The sequence below is a fragment of the Elaeis guineensis genome, chromosome 12, assembly GCF_000442705.2.
Source record: "Elaeis guineensis isolate ETL-2024a chromosome 12, EG11, whole genome shotgun sequence".
In the NCBI taxonomy this organism is placed as follows: Eukaryota; Viridiplantae; Streptophyta; class Magnoliopsida; order Arecales; family Arecaceae; genus Elaeis; species Elaeis guineensis.
In genome coordinates, this window is record NC_026004.2 from 7,840,444 (window position 1) to 7,862,938 (window position 22,495).

A 22,495-nucleotide genomic window follows, 5' to 3' on the forward strand; every position below is an offset into this window, starting at 1 on the left:
TAAAATACTTGCTAATGATAGAATTTATGTGCCTCCTGCATGTTACACAATGTCTGCTCGAGAAAAGGATAATTTTTTTAGAGTTTTGAAAAGTATCAAGGTACCTAATGGATATGCATCAAATATTTCACGATGTGTGCATCTAAAGGATTGAAAACTTTCAAATTTTAAAAGTCATGATGGTCACATATTGATGCAAGATATCTTTTCAATAGCTTTAAGATCGTCATTGCCGAAATAAGTTATTGCAATTGTACTTCGATTATCGTCATTCTTTAAGGCATTATGTTCAAAAGTTATTGATCCTCGAAAATTTGATCAGTTAGAGTCCGATATTGCAATTACACTTTGCCAGATGAAAAAAAATTTTTCTCCTGAATTTTTTACTATTATGGTACATCTGCTCATTCACCTAGCTTCAGAAGTTAAAATTGGTGGATCGGTACATTATAGATGGATGTGTCCTATTGAGAGGTATTATTGCAAACCTTAAATCTTTTGATAATTTTATTAGAAACAATAGCATACTGATATTTTAATAAATATTTAATTTTTGAAGGTATCTTGTGCGTCTTAAAGATTATGTGCGAAATAGAGCCTATCCCGAGGGCTCGATTGTTGAAGGATATATTACTAATGAATGTTTGATATTTTGTTCAAGATATCTTTAAGGTGTAGAGACTATTTTTAATCGACCTCAATGACATAATGACTTTGTGGAGAATGCAGAACTGTATAAGTTCTCAACTGCTGAAAAATTTTTGGGAAGAACTGAAAGTATTGTACTTGATCAAAAATCCTTAGCACAAGCACATCGTTATGTGTTACTTCATAGTGACATAATATCTGACCATCGCAGGTTAGTATATTTAAAGCATGACATCAAGATTTAAATTTTATATTAGATATAATGTTCTAAATGATATATTTATATTTTATGTAGTAAATTTTTAATTTATCAGAGACGAACCAATCATAACATTCGTCCTAATGCAATGATTGAACAATGATGGTTGGTCGAGTTATTCCCTATGTGGCTTTCGAATCAGGTATGATTTATATTTAATTATGGGATACATTAATTTTTGATACATATTTAATATCAGATAACTCAACAGTACTTCATATCATTTTTTTTAGGCATCAAAGATGATGGAGATAAATAATTCAGATGAACTAATAGCTCTTGCTCGAGGACCTAACAAGATTGTGAATAGATATAACGGTTTCATAATTAATGGCTTTAAATTTTATACTAGAGAACGGGAGAAATTTAGAAAAATACAGAATAGCAGCATTATGGTGAAAGTGGATGGAAAATCCTATTATGGTGCACTTAAAGATATCTATGAGTTAGATTATTATAGAAAATTTAAAGTAGTATTGTTTAGATGTGATTGGGTAGACATAAACTCACCAAGAGGTTTGAAACAAGATGCAAATGGATTTACACTTGTAAATTTTTCAAGGTTGATACACACTGGTGTGTTATTGAAGGATGACCCATTCATTTTTTCATCTCAAACTCGTCAAGTATTTTATGTACAAGACGCAAAAGATAAAGATTAGTTTACTGTCATCAAAACAAAACCTAGAGACTTATATGATATGAAAAATCAAGTAGAGGATGATGACGATGATACTTATACACAATGTATGCCCTACAATTTTGTGCCAGCTGATGATTTAAATGCTATGACGGCGTTGGTTAGGATAGAATTTGAAGAAAATACTACTGCTTAATTGTTACTGGTAATAATTATTTATGATGTATATAATTTATATTAATTATTTTATTATTTTACTCCATATATTAACTGATTCTACCTTTTATTTATATAAATGCTAGGTGACATCATGCGTCGCAGGGGACGATATGCTGGTGTGCAGTTTCAGTTTTCATAGACAGAGGCCGGTACGTCTTCTTCAGCACAACAGCCTGAGGCCAGTTCAGCTGCACAGCATTCCGAGCCCTGTCCTTCTTCATCATCAGTACAGCACGATCCTCTTGTTCATCAGTCAGATGATGAGATACATGTGTAGGGTATATATTATCTTTCATGTAATTTTATTTTTATTTCATTTTATGTATATTTATGATATCGTTATTTTTATGTATTTTTTGCAGACGGATCCGGGAGAGTACGCCTCAGATGCGGACCCACAGTAGTACGAGATATGTGGCAGATGCGTGAGGGCGAGAGAATTGTTGTCGAGTGCAATCAGCTAGGTCAGTCAATTAAGAAAGCTGTCTGCTTATTGACTTCATTTTTTGGGACTGTTGCTCGAAGGCCTCAGCTATATCCATTGGGCTATGCAAAATGGAATGACATGCTTCCAACGTACAAAGTTGAGCTCCTCCGAGTTATAAAGGTAATGAATTGATGTTCATACTGTATATTAATTGTTAATCACTTATATAATTTATTTTATTTAACTTTTTTTTTATAGAGCAAGTTTGTTCTCCCTCCATCCACTCATGATTTTGTAATGAAGTTTCTCAACCGCAAATGAAAAGAATATAGAGCACAATTGAAGAGGGACTATATGAGACAAGGTATGACAGAAGAGGAGGTTGCTAGGAATTATCCTCCTGATGTACCCTCTCATCAGTGGATGGAGTTGGTTCATTATTGGTTCTCCGAGAGGGCACAGAAATATTATCTGCTCATTATTTTTTTATAAATATTTTATAAAAATATTGATTTATATTATATATTATATATTATACATATAATAAGTTCTTTTACAGACTTATTCTGCTATTGGTAGAGCTGCACGAGCAGCTCAGTCTGTTCCTCATACATCGGGGTCGAAGAGTTATGCACGACTCCGACAAGAATTTGTATGTTCCTTAAACTTTCATAATTAACTTCTAATTTTTATGTTGAAATATTTATATAACTAATATTATTATGTATCGTGAATCATGTCTATATCATGATACTCATATATTTTTTTAAATTGTTATAACTGTTTGCTTAAAATTAAAATTATTTGTGTAGGTGGATAAGCATGGGAGGGAACCCAATAAAGTGGAGTTTTACCGAATGACTCATACTCATCAGGATGGTACTTTTGTTCGAGATGAATCAAGAGATTTATATGTACGGCATTATTAATATTCTATTTTTTGTAATGATTTTAATTTAATTTTGTTAGCTATTAATGTATAACTCTTGTTTTCAAAATAAATACAGGAGAGGGCTACATCTCTCATTGCGGAGCGTGACGACGAGTCCGCAGTATCTACGCAGCAGAGCCGTATCGAGGCTGAGGTGTTCATAGAGTTGATGGGACCAGAGTGCTACGGTCGAGTGAGGGGTTATAGAGTAAGAGTCACCCCCACTCAGTTATCTGAGGTTAGTAGATATACGCAGCATGCAACAGTAGATACTCAGGATTCACACGTCCGCAGACTCGAGACGGAGATACAGGAGATTAGACAGAGTCGTGCCACTGAGATGGAGGAGATGCAATAGAGCCGTGCCGAGTGCAGGCCATGAGGGGACAGATTAATCGGCTTACATCTTTATTAGAGATGTATGGCCCATCTCAGGTAAACATATATTATTAAATATATATTTTTATATTAATTTAATGATCTATATATTTTTATTTATAGATATGCAAATCAAGCTTTTCATATGTTTCTTGTAAGCTCCTGGCACATCAGGTACCTGTCGAGACGGCGGCACGTCACAAGGACTCAAACTCTCCCTCACAAATCTTTTTTTTATCAGCTCTCCAACTTGTCTTTGTAGCTCGGCATGCTTATTAGGGTTCAACCTATAGTGGGGCAAGTTGGGTAGGGTAGATCCAGGAACTAAATCAATGGCATGTTGAATGTTTCTCATAGGCGGTAAGTAATCTGGAAGATCCTCAGGAAAGACATCATGAAACTCAGTAAGAAGGCTAGCTACTTCCTTAGGATAATCCACCTTAGAATCCTCACGAACTTCTCTAGCAACAAGCATCCAAACTGGTGATCCTTCACTCATGGTCGTCTCTAATTCTTTAGCACCTATCAGATTGAGGCTTTTCTTCTTAAGATTTTTTTTTGGTCCATCGCCTATCTTTCTATTAGTAGCCTTAGGTGGGGAAGGATTAATCGTGATCTTCTTACCCTGATGAGTAAAGCTACAGGAGTTGGTACGATCATAAATCGTAACATCATTGTCAAATAGCCAAGGCCGACCTAATATGATACTTTCGACTTCCATGGGTAAGACATCGCACCACACATGATCCTGATAGAAATGAAGCTGGATGGGCACACGGCATCTAAATTTGATGGCAATAGAGGAGGAATCAATCCAAGATACACTGTATGGACTGGGATGATCTACAGGAGTTAATCCTAATCGCTTAACCGTGTCGGTGGAGATGGCGTTGATACAGCTACCGCTATCAATGATCACCTTATAAATTTTATCGCCAAATTTTATGAAGGTATGGAAAATAGAGGTCCTACGTCAGTCTTCACTTTCCTTAGTTTGGGCTAGGACATACCTAACGACTCCAAGCCTAAGGTCTGACTCAGGTGTGGCATAACCTAGGATGTCCTCAGTACTCTCAAATTGCTCGGCTAAATCTGGATCAGCTTCATAAACTTCCTCCTCAATATTTTTTAGAGTTTCTCCTTCTAATTCTTCTACGAATAATGATCGGTTGGGGCATTGTGCAGCAAAGTGACCGTAACCATAGCACTTGAAGCAATAAGATCGAGAACTACTTCCTTTTGATAACTCTCCTATAGCTCCTTTTCCTTTATCTTCTTTTCTCCCAATAGGATTTGTAAGTGGAGGTTCATTACTAGAAATTTGATTAATATTAGGTCTCGATCCAGAAGGGGTTACTCGGTTGGGTTCAGGACGACGGAGAGTCGAATACCTAAAAAATCTTTCAAAATCTAAAGCAAGTTGATAAGCTTGTTCTAACGTGATTAGCTCTCGCAGAAAGAGCTCACATTGAATATCCTCTCGTAATCCAGCTTTAAATCTAGATAAGGTAACAACTCTATCTTCGGCTACTCCACATCTCATGAGGTATTCATCAAATCTCATGATATACTCGGTGACTGATCTATTCCCTTGAGTAAGCCTCTGCCATTGATCTAAAAGTCTTTGTTGGTAAGAGGTGGGAAGGTACTTCTCTCTGAGTTTTTCTTTCATCTCATCCCAGGTTTCTATCGGATCTTGTCTTCTCTGATTGAGAAGACGCTCAACACTTTCCCCATAAAGTCGGGCTTGCCTCACCAATTTTATCCTAGCAAACCTAACTCTCTTTGCTTCAGATATTTCGTACCATCCAAAATAGTGGTCCATACATGATTCTCAATCTAGGTACTCTCTCGGATCTAGACAACCATCAAAACTTGGGGCTTTAACTTTCACATTCCTAAGAATATGCTCATCTTGATCGAACTGGTTATGGTGCGGGCGTAACCCTATAGGTCGATCAAGTTCTAGATTCCTATCTCTTTGTCCTATAGGTAGTCGGGGAGACTCAGGTTCAGGTTGTTTCTGCCTAGCTTCTTCTAATACCATTATTCTCTCATCCATGGCTTTCATAAAATTTTTCATGTCATCAAACTTTTCAGTCAGAGCATTAATGATGGCTGCTATATTGGGATCCATATTGGTGTTGGGTGGAGAAGTAGGATGTTGGTACCAGGTACCTGATCTAGTGGTCATGCAACTCTAAGATGCAGAAATAAGGTGCCATAAAAATTAAAATGCTTGAAAGTAAAGTACGAAATTTAGAGTGCGAGAATTTAACTTGCAGAAATTTAAATTGCTGAATTTAAACTAAAGCCCTAATCAACCAGCTCTGATACTAAATTGATGTGGGACAACCCTAAAGAAGAGAGAAAAAAAAATCAATCCTAATGATCAAGCTCTCTTCTGTTCATCAACAACAAATCACGTCCAGCCAGGGGCTCATTATTCCCAGGACAGACAGTATAGTTGCCTATACTCTGCTCAGGAGGCGTGATTGATTGATACGAGATTAAAGCGAGATCAATCTAAATGATACAGATGAATGTCATTCGAGAGATCAGTAAATAATTAGTAATAGAGAATTTCATAAACAGATAGCAGAAATTAAACATGCTCATGAGTAAATGCAAAAAAAGAAATAAGAATAGAACGAGAGAAAATAAAACATTAAACCCGTGAGAAAATCTAAGAAGATGATAAGAATTTGGATCGTAGTAGTTAAGAAACTACTCTGATTAGGGCTCTTAATCTTTTAACCAGACAAATTCATCAATAAAGAATTAAGTCTTTACCAACATCGGATTAAAAAAAAATCAAAGATCAACTGTTAAGGAACGAAGGTCCTTGACAGCATATGATCTGTAGAATAAGAAATCACTCCTCTCAGCACGATAGATGAAAATTCTGGAGGAGACAGATCTTCTCTTGACGGAATAGGATTGCGTGGGTAGATGGTGGAGTCGATCAGAGTCGCAGGAATACTGAATCTTAAGTAGAAGAAATAGGATAGAAAGTGGGCCTCACACCCTCCCTTTGTGGGATGATTTTGGATCTCACACCCTCTCCCTCTCGGAGCGATTGACACAAGTATTTGTGGAGTTTATAAAATCATTCATTTTTCTTTTTCATGAAAGATACAAGGATTTATATAGGACTCTAAGGGTCCTGTTTGTTTAGGAATCTCTTATCTTTACAAGGAAGAAATCAATCCTCCACAAAAAAGTAAAGCATTATAATCTACCATAGGAAAGAAATCAGCCTTCAACAAAATAAGTAGCCAAAAACTCTTAAGGAATTCTAAGGAAGAAATGAAACTCCATGTGGGTGCTTGATGCTTGACACAACTTGGCATGAGCACGGCACATGCTGGCATGCATATTTCTTCTCTTGGCATGTGGAGAGTGGTGGCTCCAAAGGTGACGTAGACAAATCCAAGTATGGCCCTATAGACCCAAAGCCAAATGCATTAAAAATTTATTGATTGAAAATAAATAACTGAAGTAGAATCAATTTAATGAGGCTTCTTCGATCCAAATCGAACTTAAATCATGTTGTCGATTTTTTATGGCTCTGGTGTCCGCACCAATTCTTCCGGGGTGGAGAAAACTCGACCCTGTCGAGTGTGGGTCGATTCTGCTCTGGTGATACTCAAGTAGATCGGGATCAATGCATTGCAGCTCTTCTCGAGTGATCCAGGTATCTTCAGACTCCGGTCGACCTCGCCATCTGACCAGATACTGCTGATAGCCTCGACTCCGGATGGAAAGGATCTGCTCATCCAAAATTCTCTCAATCTGATCGTGTTTTGCTGATATTTTGGCTGGTGGACACTCGGGGATAGGTTCGCTCTCAAAGGTTGGTTCAGGCTCAAATGGCTCACTAGGTATCCGAGTTGATTTTTTATAGGCGACAAGATTTGTAATGTTAAAAGTAGAGCTAATCTCAAAATCAAAAGGTAGGTCCACAACATACGCATTTGATCCGATTTTCTTTATGATCTTAAACGGACCTTCTCCTCGGGCATGTAACTTCTTCACGGTTCCGGAGGGAAACCGTTCAGGCCTCAATCGAACCATCATATAGTCTCCCTCTGCAAACTCTTGAACACGTCGATGAGAATCTGTATTCTGTTTATAAACTTTATTACTCATACTAATTTTTTTACTGATCTTTTTATGCAAACTCTTGACATGCTGTGCAAATGATTCTGCAGATTCAAAAATCTTAGCATGCATGGGTAGTGGGATGAGGTCTATTGGTTTTCTAGGTTGATATCCATGAACTACTTCAAAAGGACTCATGCCAATGGACCTATTAACAGAGCTATTATATGCAAATTCGGCTCGGGACAGCAAAAGATCCCAGTTACCCATATGTTCCCCAATCAAGCAACGCAAAAGATTTCCAAGACTCCTATTAACCACTTCGGTCTGGCCGTCTGTTTGCGGATGATAGGCAGAAGAAAATTTTAGTTTTGTACCTAAAAGGTGCCATAGGATTTTTCAAAAATAGCTCATAAATCTAACATCCCTATCAGAAATAATGGTTTTAGGCAATCCATGTAGTCTAACAATCTCATCAAAGTATATCCTTGCAACTTTCGACGCATCAGACGTTTGGCAACAGGACAAGAAATGGGCCATTTTTGAAAATCTATCTACAACCACTAGAATAGAATCATGCTTCCTAGTTGTCCTAGGTAATTTCAAAACAAAATCCATACTAACATCTTGCCAAGGATAGTCTGGTATAGGTAAGGGTGTATATAAGCCGGTATTTTATTTTCTCTGCTTAGCCACGGCACATGTTCTATATTGGGCAACAATTCGGGCGACATCTCTTTTCAAGCTTGGCCAAAAGAACTGGGCTTCTACCAACTCTATAGTTTTATTCCTACCAAAGTATCCAGCTAATCCTCCAGCATGTAATTTTCAAACTAAAAAATCTCTTAAAGATGTACGGGGGATACACAGCCTAGTTTCTCTAAATAGATAACCATCCTGAAGGGTATATTCACTACGTTCTCTAGATGGCCCCTTACGTAAAACGGTAAGTATGTCACCAAAATCTGGATACTCCTCATAATTTTCTTTAACCTTATCAAAACCAACAACTTCTATACTAACGATGGACAGCAAAGTATGACGACGACTCAGAGCATCAGCAGCACGATTCTCTACATCTGCACGGTGTTTCAAAATAAAAGTATAGGCTTGCAAAAACTCGACCCACCTACCGTGTCTATGATTCAATTTCTTTTGAGAATTCAGGAATCTAAGGGCCTCATGGTCAGAGTACAAAATAAATTCTTGCGGTAGTAGGTAATGCCTCCAATATCTTAAAGCTTGAATTACCGTATAAAACTCCTTATCATAGGTAGAATACTTGCGTTAGAATCGTTAAGTTTCTCGCTAAAGTATGCTACCGGATGACCTTCTTGACTAAGGACACCACCAATCCCAACTCCTGACGCATCGCACGCTACTTCAAAAACCTTAGAAAAATCAGGGAGACGTAAGATTGGGGCATGAGTCATCTTGTCCTTAATATCTAGAAAGGCTCTATTGGCTGCCCTAGTCCATTCAAAATTTTTCTTTCTAATGCAGTCAGTGATGGGAGCGACTATGGTGCTAAACCCTTTTATGAACTTACGATAAAAGATTGCTAATCCATGAAAACTCCGCACGTCATGCACACTCTTGGGCACCGGTCACTCAACTATTGCTCTAATCTTTTCAGGATCAGCAGATACACCATTGGGGGTAACAACAAAACCTAAAAAGATGATATGGTCTGTCATAAAAGCGCACTTCTTAGGATTAGCATACAAGCTTTCTGTTTTAAGAACTTGACACACTCTTTGGAGGTGATCTAAATAGTTTTCCCTAGTTCGACTATAGATCAAAATATCATCAAAATATACTACTACAAATACTCCTATAAATGGTCGTAGTACTTGGGTCATCAACCTCATGAAGGTACTAGGGGCATTAGATAATCCAAATGGCATCACCATCCACTCATATAAATCATTTTTTGTCTTGAAAGCAGTTTTTCACTCATCTCCCGGTCTAATCCTTACTTGATGGTAACCACTCTTAAGATCGATCTTAGAAAAGATAGTGGATCCGGCCATCATATCTAACATGTCATCTAACCTAGAGATGGAAAAGCGGTACTTAATGGTGATCTTGTTAATGGCACGGCTATCTATGCACATCCTCCATGTACCATCCTTCTTTGGAGTCAGTAGTGCAGGAACCGCGCAAGGACTCAAACTCTCCCTCACAAATCTTTTTTTTATCAGCTCTCCAACTTGTCTTTGTAGCTCGGCATGCTTATTAGGGTTCAACCTATAGTGGGGCAAGTTGGGTAGGGTAGATCCAGGAACTAAATCAATGGCATGTTGAATGTTTCTCATAGGCGGTAAGTAATCTGGAAGATCCTCAGGAAAGACATCATGAAACTCAGTAAGAAGGCTAGCTACTTCCTTAGGATAATCCACCTTAGAATCCTCACGAACTTCTCTAGCAACAAGCATCCAAACTGGTGATCCTTCACTCATGGTCGTCTCTAATTCTTTAGCACCTATCAGATTGAGGCTTTTCTTCTTAAGATTTTTTTTTGGTCCATCGCCTATCTTTCTATTAGTAGCCTTAGGTGGGGAAGGATTAATCGTGATCTTCTTACCCTGATGAGTAAAGCTACAGGAGTTGGTACGATCATAAATCGTAACATCATTGTCAAATAGCCAAGGCCGACCTAATATGATACTTTCGACTTCCATGGGTAAGACATCGCACCACACATGATCCTGATAGAAATGAAGCTGGATGGGCACACGGCATCTAAATTTGATGGCAATAGAGGAGGAATCAATCCAAGATACACTGTATGGACTGGGATGATCTACAGGAGTTAATCCTAATCGCTTAACCGTGTCGGTGGAGATGGCGTTGATACAGCTACCGCTATCAATGATCACCTTATAAATTTTATCGCCAAATTTTATGAAGGTATGGAAAATAGAGGTCCTACGTCAGTCTTCACTTTCCTTAGTTTGGGCTAGGACATACCTAACGACTCCAAGCCTAAGGTCTGACTCAGGTGTGGCATAACCTAGGATGTCCTCAGTACTCTCAAATTGCTCGGCTAAATCTGGATCAGCTTCATAAACTTCCTCCTCAATATTTTTTAGAGTTTCTCCTTCTAATTCTTCTACGAATAATGATCGGTTGGGGCATTGTGCAGCAAAGTGACCGTAACCATAGCACTTGAAGCAATAAGATCGAGAACTACTTCCTTTTGATAACTCTCCTATAGCTCCTTTTCCTTTATCTTCTTTTCTCCCAATAGGATTTGTAAGTGGAGGTTCATTACTAGAAATTTGATTAATATTAGGTCTCGATCCAGAAGGGGTTACTCGGTTGGGTTCAGGACGACGGAGAGTCGAATACCTAAAAAATCTTTCAAAATCTAAAGCAAGTTGATAAGCTTGTTCTAACGTGATTAGCTCTCGCAGAAAGAGCTCACATTGAATATCCTCTCGTAATCCAGCTTTAAATCTAGATAAGGTAACAACTCTATCTTCGGCTACTCCACATCTCATGAGGTATTCATCAAATCTCATGATATACTCGGTGACTGATCTATTCCCTTGAGTAAGCCTCTGCCATTGATCTAAAAGTCTTTGTTGGTAAGAGGTGGGAAGGTACTTCTCTCTGAGTTTTTCTTTCATCTCATCCCAGGTTTCTATCGGATCTTGTCTTCTCTGATTGAGAAGACGCTCAACACTTTCCCCATAAAGTCGGGCTTGCCTCACCAATTTTATCCTAGCAAACCTAACTCTCTTTGCTTCAGATATTTCGTACCATCCAAAATAGTGGTCCATACATGATTCTCAATCTAGGTACTCTCTCGGATCTAGACAACCATCAAAACTTGGGGCTTTAACTTTCACATTCCTAAGAATATGCTCATCTTGATCGAACTGGTTATGGTGCGGGCGTAACCCTATAGGTCGATCAAGTTCTAGATTCCTATCTCTTTGTCCTATAGGTAGTCGGGGAGACTCAGGTTCAGGTTGTTTCTGCCTAGCTTCTTCTAATACCATTATTCTCTCATCCATGGCTTTCATAAAATTTTTCATGTCATCAAACTTTTCAGTCAGAGCATTAATGATGGCTGCTATATTGGGATCCATATTGGTGTTGGGTGGAGAAGTAGGATGTTGGTACCAGGTACCTGATCTAGTGGTCATGCAACTCTAAGATGCAGAAATAAGGTGCCATAAAAATTAAAATGCTTGAAAGTAAAGTACGAAATTTAGAGTGCGAGAATTTAACTTGCAGAAATTTAAATTGCTGAATTTAAACTAAAGCCCTAATCAACCAGCTCTGATACTAAATTGATGTGGGACAACCCTAAAGAAGAGAGAAAAAAAAATCAATCCTAATGATCAAGCTCTCTTCTGTTCATCAACAACAAATCACGTCCAGCCAGGGGCTCATTATTCCCAGGACAGACAGTATAGTTGCCTATACTCTGCTCAGGAGGCGTGATTGATTGATACGAGATTAAAGCGAGATCAATCTAAATGATACAGATGAATGTCATTCGAGAGATCAGTAAATAATTAGTAATAGAGAATTTCATAAACAGATAGCAGAAATTAAACATGCTCATGAGTAAATGCAAAAAAAGAAATAAGAATAGAACGAGAGAAAATAAAACATTAAACCCGTGAGAAAATCTAAGAAGATGATAAGAATTTGGATCGTAGTAGTTAAGAAACTACTCTGATTAGGGCTCTTAATCTTTTAACCAGACAAATTCATCAATAAAGAATTAAGTCTTTACCAACATCGGATTAAAAAAAAAATCAAAGATCAACTGTTAAGGAACGAAGGTCCTTGACAGCATATGATCTGTAGAATAAGAAATCACTCCTCTCAGCACGATAGATGAAAATTCTGGAGGAGACAGATCTTCTCTTGACGGAATAGGATTGCGTGGGTAGATGGTGGAGTCGATCAGAGTCGCAGGAATACTGAATCTTAAGTAGAAGAAATAGGATAGAAAGTGGGCCTCACACCCTCCCTTTGTGGGATGATTTTGGATCTCACACCCTCTCCCTCTCGGAGCGATTGACACAAGTATTTGTGGAGTTTATAAAATCATTCATTTTTCTTTTTCATGAAAGATACAAGGATTTATATAGGACTCTAAGGGTCCTGTTTGTTTAGGAATCTCTTATCTTTACAAGGAAGAAATCAATCCTCCACAAAAAAGTAAAGCATTATAATCTACCATAGGAAAGAAATCAGCCTTCAACAAAATAAGTAGCCAAAAACTCTTAAGGAATTCTAAGGAAGAAATGAAACTCCATGTGGGTGCTTGATGCTTGACACAACTTGGCATGAGCACGGCACATGCTGGCATGCATATTTCTTCTCTTGGCATGTGGAGAGTGGTGGCTCCAAAGGTGACGTAGACAAATCCAAGTATGGCCCTATAGACCCAAAGCCAAATGCATTAAAAATTTATTGATTGAAAATAAATAACTGAAGTAGAATCAATTTAATGAGGCTTCTTCGATCCAAATCGAACTTAAATCATGTTGTCGATTTTTTATGGCTCTGGTGTCCGCACCAATTCTTCCGGGGTGGAGAAAACTCGACCCTGTCGAGTGTGGGTCGATTCTGCTCTGGTGATACTCAAGTAGATCGGGATCAATGCATTGCAGCTCTTCTCGAGTGATCCAGGTATCTTCAGACTCCGGTCGACCTCGCCATCTGACCAGATACTGCTGATAGCCTCGACTCCGGATGGAAAGGATCTGCTCATCCAAAATTCTCTCAATCTGATCGTGTTTTGCTGATATTTTGGCTGGTGGACACTCGGGGATAGGTTCGCTCTCAAAGGTTGGTTCAGGCTCAAATGGCTCACTAGGTATCCGAGTTGATTTTTTATAGGCGACAAGATTTGTAATGTTAAAAGTAGAGCTAATCTCAAAATCAAAAGGTAGGTCCACAACATACGCATTTGATCCGATTTTCTTTATGATCTTAAACGGACCTTCTCCTCGGGCATGTAACTTCTTCACGGTTCCGGAGGGAAACCGTTCAGGCCTCAATCGAACCATCATATAGTCTCCCTCTGCAAACTCTTGAACACGTCGATGAGAATCTGTATTCTGTTTATAAACTTTATTACTCATACTAATTTTTTTACTGATCTTTTTATGCAAACTCTTGACATGCTGTGCAAATGATTCTGCAGATTCAAAAATCTTAGCATGCATGGGTAGTGGGATGAGGTCTATTGGTTTTCTAGGTTGATATCCATGAACTACTTCAAAAGGACTCATGCCAATGGACCTATTAACAGAGCTATTATATGCAAATTCGGCTCGGGACAGCAAAAGATCCCAGTTACCCATATGTTCCCCAATCAAGCAACGCAAAAGATTTCCAAGACTCCTATTAACCACTTCGGTCTGGCCGTCTGTTTGCGGATGATAGGCAGAAGAAAATTTTAGTTTTGTACCTAAAAGGTGCCATAGGATTTTTCAAAAATAGCTCATAAATCTAACATCCCTATCAGAAATAATGGTTTTAGGCAATCCATGTAGTCTAACAATCTCATCAAAGTATATCCTTGCAACTTTCGACGCATCAGACGTTTGGCAACAGGACAAGAAATGGGCCATTTTTGAAAATCTATCTACAACCACTAGAATAGAATCATGCTTCCTAGTTGTCCTAGGTAATTTCAAAACAAAATCCATACTAACATCTTGCCAAGGATAGTCTGGTATAGGTAAGGGTGTATATAAGCCGGTATTTTATTTTCTCTGCTTAGCCACGGCACATGTTCTATATTGGGCAACAATTCGGGCGACATCTCTTTTCAAGCTTGGCCAAAAGAACTGGGCTTCTACCAACTCTATAGTTTTATTCCTACCAAAGTATCCAGCTAATCCTCCAGCATGTAATTTTCAAACTAAAAAATCTCTTAAAGATGTACGGGGGATACACAGCCTAGTTTCTCTAAATAGATAACCATCCTGAAGGGTATATTCACTACGTTCTCTAGATGGCCCCTTACGTAAAACGGTAAGTATGTCACCAAAATCTGGATACTCCTCATAATTTTCTTTAACCTTATCAAAACCAACAACTTCTATACTAACGATGGACAGCAAAGTATGACGACGACTCAGAGCATCAGCAGCACGATTCTCTACATCTGCACGGTGTTTCAAAATAAAAGTATAGGCTTGCAAAAACTCGACCCACCTACCGTGTCTATGATTCAATTTCTTTTGAGAATTCAGGAATCTAAGGGCCTCATGGTCAGAGTACAAAATAAATTCTTGCGGTAGTAGGTAATGCCTCCAATATCTTAAAGCTTGAATTACCGTATAAAACTCCTTATCATAGGTAGAATACTTGCGTTAGAATCGTTAAGTTTCTCGCTAAAGTATGCTACCGGATGACCTTCTTGACTAAGGACACCACCAATCCCAACTCCTGACGCATCGCACGCTACTTCAAAAACCTTAGAAAAATCAGGGAGACGTAAGATTGGGGCATGAGTCATCTTGTCCTTAATATCTAGAAAGGCTCTATTGGCTGCCCTAGTCCATTCAAAATTTTTCTTTCTAATGCAGTCAGTGATGGGAGCGACTATGGTGCTAAACCCTTTTATGAACCTACGATAAAAGATTGCTAATCCTTGAAAACTCCGCACGTCATGCACACTCTTGGGCACCGGTCACTCAACTATTGCTCTAATCTTTTCAGGATCAGCAGATACACCATTGGGGGTAACAACAAAACCTAAAAAGATGATATGGTCTGTCATAAAAGCGCACTTCTTAGGATTAGCATACAAGCTTTCTGTTTTAAGAACTTGACACACTCTTTGGAGGTGATCTAAATAGTTTTCCCTAGTTCGACTATAGATCAAAATATCATCAAAATATACTACTACAAATACTCCTATAAATGGTCGTAGTACTTGGGTCATCAACCTCATGAAGGTACTAGGGGCATTAGATAATCCAAATGGCATCACCATCCACTCATATAAATCATTTTTTGTCTTGAAAGCAGTTTTTCACTCATCTCCCGGTCTAATCCTTACTTGATGGTAACCACTCTTAAGATCGATCTTAGAAAAGATAGTGGATCCGGCCATCATATCTAACATGTCATCTAACCTAGAGATGGAAAAGCGGTACTTAATGGTGATCTTGTTAATGGCACGGCTATCTATGCACATCCTCCATGTACCATCCTTCTTTGGAGTCAGTAGTGCAGGAACCGCGCAAGGACTCAAACTCTCCCTCACAAATCTTTTTTTTATCAGCTCTCCAACTTGTCTTTGTAGCTCGGCATGCTTATTAGGGTTCAACCTATAGTGGGGCAAGTTGGGTAGGGTAGATCCAGGAACTAAATCAATGGCATGTTGAATGTTTCTCATAGGCGGTAAGTAATCTGGAAGATCCTCAGGAAAGACATCATGAAACTCAGTAAGAAGGCTAGCTACTTCCTTAGGATAATCCACCTTAGAATCCTCACGAACTTCTCTAGCAACAAGCATCCAAACTGGTGATCCTTCACTCATGGTCGTCTCTAATTCTTTAGCACCTATCAGATTGAGGCTTTTCTTCTTAAGATTTTTTTTTGGTCCATCGCCTATCTTTCTATTAGTAGCCTTAGGTGGGGAAGGATTAATCGTGATCTTCTTACCCTGATGAGTAAAGCTACAGGAGTTGGTACGATCATAAATCGTAACATCATTGTCAAATAGCCAAGGCCGACCTAATATGATACTTTCGACTTCCATGGGTAAGACATCGCACCACACATGATCCTGATAGAAATGAAGCTGGATGGGCACACGGCATCTAAATTTGATGGCAATAGAGGAGGAATCAATCCAAGATACACTGTATGGACTGGGATGATCTACAGGAGTTAATCCTAATCGCTTAACCGTGTCGGTGGAGATGGCGTTGATACAGCTACCGCTATCAATGATCACCTTATAAATTTTATCGCCAAATTTTATGAAGGTATGGAAAATAGAGGTCCTACGTCAGTCTTCACTTTCCTTAGTTTGGGCTAGGACATACCTAACGACTCCAAGCCTAAGGTCTGACTCAGGTGTGGCATAACCTAGGATGTCCTCAGTACTCTCAAATTGCTCGGCTAAATCTGGATCAGCTTCATAAACTTCCTCCTCAATATTTTTTAGAGTTTCTCCTTCTAATTCTTCTACGAATAATGATCGGTTGGGGCATTGTGCAGCAAAGTGACCGTAACCATAGCACTTGAAGCAATAAGATCGAGAACTACTTCCTTTTGATAACTCTCCTATAGCTCCTTTTCCTTTATCTTCTTTTCTCCCAATAGGATTTGTAAGTGGAGGTTCATTACTAGAAATTTGATTAATATTAGGTCTCGATCCAGAAGGGGTTACTCGGTTGGGTTCAGGACGACGGAGAGTCGAATACCTAAAAAATCTTTCAAAATCTAAAGCAAGTTGATAAGCTTGTTCTAACGTGATTAGCTCTCGCAGAAAGAGCTCACATTGAATATCCTCTCGTAATCCAGCTTTAAATCTAGATAAGGTAACAACTCTATCTTCGGCTACTCCACATCTCATGAGGTATTCATCAAATCTCATGATATACTCGGTGACTGATCTATTCCCTTGAGTAAGCCTCTGCCATTGATCTAAAAGTCTTTGTTGGTAAGAGGTGGGAAGGTACTTCTCTCTGAGTTTTTCTTTCATCTCATCCCAGGTTTCTATCGGATCTTGTCTTCTCTGATTGAGAAGACGCTCAACACTTTCCCCATAAAGTCGGGCTTGCCTCACCAATTTTATCCTAGCAAACCTAACTCTCTTTGCTTCAGATATTTCGTACCATCCAAAATAGTGGTCCATACATGATTCTCAATCTAGGTACTCTCTCGGATCTAGACAACCATCAAAACTTGGGGCTTTAACTTTCACATTCCTAAGAATATGCTCATCTTGATCGAACTGGTTATGGTGCGGGCGTAACCCTATAGGTCGATCAAGTTCTAGATTCCTATCTCTTTGTCCTATAGGTAGTCGGGGAGACTCAGGTTCAGATTGTTTCTGCCTAGCTTCTTCTAATACCATTATTCTCTCATCCATGGCTTTCATAAAATTTTTCATGTCATCAAACTTTTCAGTCAGAGCATTAATGATGGCTGCTATATTGGGATCCATATTGGTGTTGGGTGGAGAAGTAGGATGTTGGTACCAGGTACCTGATCTAGTGGTCATGCAACTCTAAGATGCAGAAATAAGGTGCCATAAAAATTAAAATGCTTGAAAGTAAAGTACGAAATTTAGAGTGCGAGAATTTAACTTGCAGAAATTTAAATTGCTGAATTTAAACTAAAGCCCTAATCAACCAGCTCTGATACTAAATTGATGTGGGACAACCCTAAAGAAGAGAGAAAAAAAAATCAATCCTAATGATCAAGCTCTCTTCTGTTCATCAACAACAAATCACGTCCAGCTAGGGGCTCATTATTCCCAGGACAGATAGTATAGTTGCCTATACTCTGCTCAGGAGGCGTGATTGATTGATACGAGATTAAAGCGAGATCAATCTAAATGATACAGATGAATGCCATTCGAGAGATCAGTAAACAATTAGTAATAGAGAATTTCATAAACAGATAGCAGAAATTAAACATGCTCACGAGTAAATGTAAAAAAAGAAATAAGAATGGAACGAGAGAAAATAAAACATTAAATCCGTGAGAAAATTCAAGAAGATGATAAGAATCCGGATCGTAGTAGTTAAGAAACTACTCTGATTATGGCTCTTAATCTTTTAACCAAACAGATCCATCGATAAAGAACTAGGTCTTTACCAATATCGGATTAAAAAAAAAAAATCAAAGATCAACTGTTAAGGAATGAAGGTCCTTGATAGCATATGATCTGTAGAATAAAAAATCACTCCTCTCAGCATGACAGATGAAAATTCTGGAGGAGACAGATCTTCTCTTGACGGAATAGGATTGCGTGGGTAGATGGTGGAGTCGATCAGAGTCGCAGGAACACTGAATCTTAAGTAGAAGGAATAGGATAGAAAGTGGGCCTCACACCCTCTCCTTGTGGGGCGATTTTGGATCTCACACCCTCTCCCTCTCGGAGCGATTGACACAAGTATTTGTGGAGTTTGTAAAATCATTCATTATTCCCTTTCATGGAAGATACAAGGATTTATATAGAACTCTAAGGGTCCTATTTGTTTAGAAATTTTTTATCTTTACAAGGAAGAAATCAACCCTCCACAAAAAAGTAAAACATTATAATCTACCATAGAAAAGAAATCAGCCTTTAACAAAATAAGTAAGTAGCCAAGAACTCTTAAGAAATTCTAAAGAAGAAATGAAACTCCATGTGGGTGCTTGATGCTTGACACAACTTGGCATGAGCACGGCACATGCTGGCATGCATATTTCTTCTCTTGACATGTGGAGAGTGGTGGCTCCAAAGGTGACGTGGACAAATCCAAGTATGGCCCTATGGACCCAAAGCCAAATACATTAAAAATTTATTGACTGAAAATAAATAACTGAAGTAGAATCAATTTAATGAGGCTTCTTCGATCCAAATCGAACTTAAATCATGTTGCCGATTTTTGATGCTCTGGTGTCCGCACCAACGTGTTGTCATTAACGACGCTAAAAAACGTCAGTAAAATTTAATTTTACGATGCTTTAAAGCATCGTTAGAAAATATTGTGATATTTTTAAAAAGCGTCGGCGCTTTTCGTCTCCACTCTTACATAGGCAACGCTTTCGCGACGCTTTTTGAAGCGTCGTAAAGCTTATTTCCGACGCTTATTAGCATCGTAAAATGTCTTTTATAGCGTCACCTTTTATCATTTTCACTATAGTGATTACCAGTCAACTTGACCCATTACCAAATCAAGCCAAGCAGATATTATTCAAATTCTAGTCATATGGATCAAAACATGATTTAAACATGGAATCTTCGGTGCCAAACACTAGATTTTTGCCAAAATTCAAAATTGGATTTTAATCGAAGGAATATTGAATACATGGATAATAAAATTGCATGAGTAATCCGTTAATTATCTTAAAGATGACATGAAAAGTATGAGTAAAATTAAATTCATACAATTCACATGATACCAAAACAACTAGAAATGCAATTTCATCTTAAATGCGAGTAATATTTTCTTGAGCAATCTAAAGCAAAAAAAAAAAGTTTCTTGTTCTTTTTTATGAAAAAAAAAACATTCCAAATTTATTGCTTTAGCGACAAATAAGATTTACAATTTTAAAATATATAATTTCTTGAAATGTTGGAGGAAACTATATAAACAGTTAAGAATCTTTATTTAAAACTTAAATTTTTCTTCAAAAAGATAAAAATTGGTTTGCTTCAAACCGTAAAACCTAGGTAGAAAACATAAAAAGATGTGTTAACACATTAATTATTAATTGAATTTAGTTCCCACGTACTCATTACTTTTATATTATAAGTAAATCTCTATCAAAATATTGAAAAAAATGAAAATAAAATGATTTGATTTAAAGTTATTGAACAACAAATTTCATAATTATCAAGGTTTATGGTGAACATTACTTTCCTCATTCATCACATATACTATTTTATTCTTTAAATAGAGTTTACAACTAAGCAATGATAGAAAAAATTTAACATTCCAATAGAGGAGAAAGATGTTTAGAATTACAAGCAATTCAAAAACCACAAATACTTATTTGAAAATATTTTAAATAAGATTTTTATAATGCTTTGTTAAATCTGATTGTCAAATGCCCAAACAACTAGTAAATCCACTGCTTCAAACATACAAAGAAATCTGATTTTTGCCAATAATTTTTGAACATATTTATGCCTGAGCTTGCATGCATGCATGCACATGTACATGTGTATGTATATACATATTTTGAGTGCAAGAATAGATGTGTATAATTTTTTATTTTTGAGATTGATACAATTTTTTAACCAAAAAAGCAAGTCACTAAAACTTTAATAAAGTAAATGGGACATCAGGTGATACCTGATATATACGGATTAAAGCATAACTCATCAAGATAACACCTCTAATAGCTGCCAAGCTAAGATATCATGACGGGTTGCATGTGACCTATATAGTATATTTAGATGTTGTTATATCTTTTCAAATGCTATTAAATATGTGTGTTGCCTCTAATCATTAGCACATGTACATTATATTTTGGAAATCAATCATTTCATTTCAATGAGTGCGATACATAGGTGATAGCATGATCACCCTGCTTACCATACATAAGAAGCTGAGGTAGTCTAGTAAGCTAGATTTATCAGCCATGACATTTTGATTCTTGGAGTCATTCACTCTCTCGAATTGCTTGATTTACAAGCAAAGAAATACAACTTATAACTTGACATCAACAAAACTAGTGACATAGCTAGTACCAGATGTGACTCTTTGCAAAAGATTTGGCGTGGCATAAAAAAGGATGGCTGATGAATAGACAAGTAAGAGCCAATATTGTTTGCACAATTTGAACAAAAAGTAACTATAACATTTTTTCATCTAGACAGGTCCTGGAACCACTTTCGTTAATAGGCTACGGCCCATCAGACCTGGCCTCAATCAAATCAAGATTGGGGCAGAAAAATTCAGCCACCGATTCTTCCTGCGCCGTGAACAAACCGGCCATAACACATTCGCAGCCAAATCCTCCAACAAATTTGAACAGCTGAGCTGACCGAACTCGTCCAACTAATAATTTCTCCATGAAAATATGGCTCGTGCATCTTATTATTAATTGGATATGGTTAACCAATTCAATTAACCTGACCAAAAAATGCAACATGTGAACGTACTAGGATGTTGAAGTTGAATCTGGTCCTGCCAATATATTCTTAAATGCAGGACTCCCCTCACCCAATATCGTTACGAATCCCCAACCCAAGTATCTATTCAACAATATCTCTACTCCGGGGACGCTTTCCCTCATCTCTATCTTTATCCCGCCAACTAATAATTTCTACCTGAGAACATGGACTCGCGCATCATATTATTATTAGTTGGACTATTGTGAACCAGTTGAATTAGCCCAACCAAAAAGTGCAACACGTGAATGTACTAGGATATTCAAAATTAACATGGTCCTGCTAATATGTTCTTAACCCCAAGTATCTATCCAAGAATTTCTCCATCCTGAGCGGTGCTCTCTCTCATCTCTATCCTCATCCCCAACTAATAATGGACCTGTGGATCGTGTTAATTGGACAATTGTGAACCAATTCAATTAGCCCAACCATAAAGTGCAACAAGTGAATGTACGATGTTTAAAATGAATCTGATTTATTAATATTTTATTATATGCAGGACTCCCTTCCCTCAAGTATCACCACGAATCCCCACACCAGGTATCTATCCAAACATTTGAATTTCTCCACCCCGGTCCTGATCCTCAAACTAATAATTTCTCACTCAAACTAATAATTTCTCAATGAGATCACATGGACTCGTGCATCATATTATTAATTGGACTATTGTGAATCAATTCAATTAGCCCAACTAGAAAGCAACACATGAATGTACCAGGATGTTCAAAACGAACCTGGTCCACTAATATTTTGTTATATGTCGGACTCTCCTCCCCTAAATATCGCCATAAATCCCCATCCCAAGTACCTATCCAACAATTTCTCCACCCTGACAGAAGCTTGCTCTCATCTCTTTCCTCATCCCCCAACTAATAATTCGAATGGGAACCAGTTCAATTAGCCCAACTAGAAAGTGAGGATGTCAAAACAAACCTAATTTTACTAATACTTCTTATATACAGAACTCCCCTCCCACAAATATCGCCACGAATTCCCGTATCCACAGAGTTTTTCCACCTCCGGACGCTTTCTCTCATTCCTATCCTTATACCCCA

The 22,495-nt window shown here is 37.9% G+C and overlaps 1 pseudogene; it reads left to right on the plus strand.

The window, feature by feature from the left end:
* The first annotated feature begins 391 nt into the window (after window positions 1-391).
* LOC140852806 (uncharacterized) lies at window positions 392-21,308 on the plus strand (annotated as a pseudogene).
* The last annotated feature ends 1,187 nt before the right edge of the window (window positions 21,309-22,495 follow it).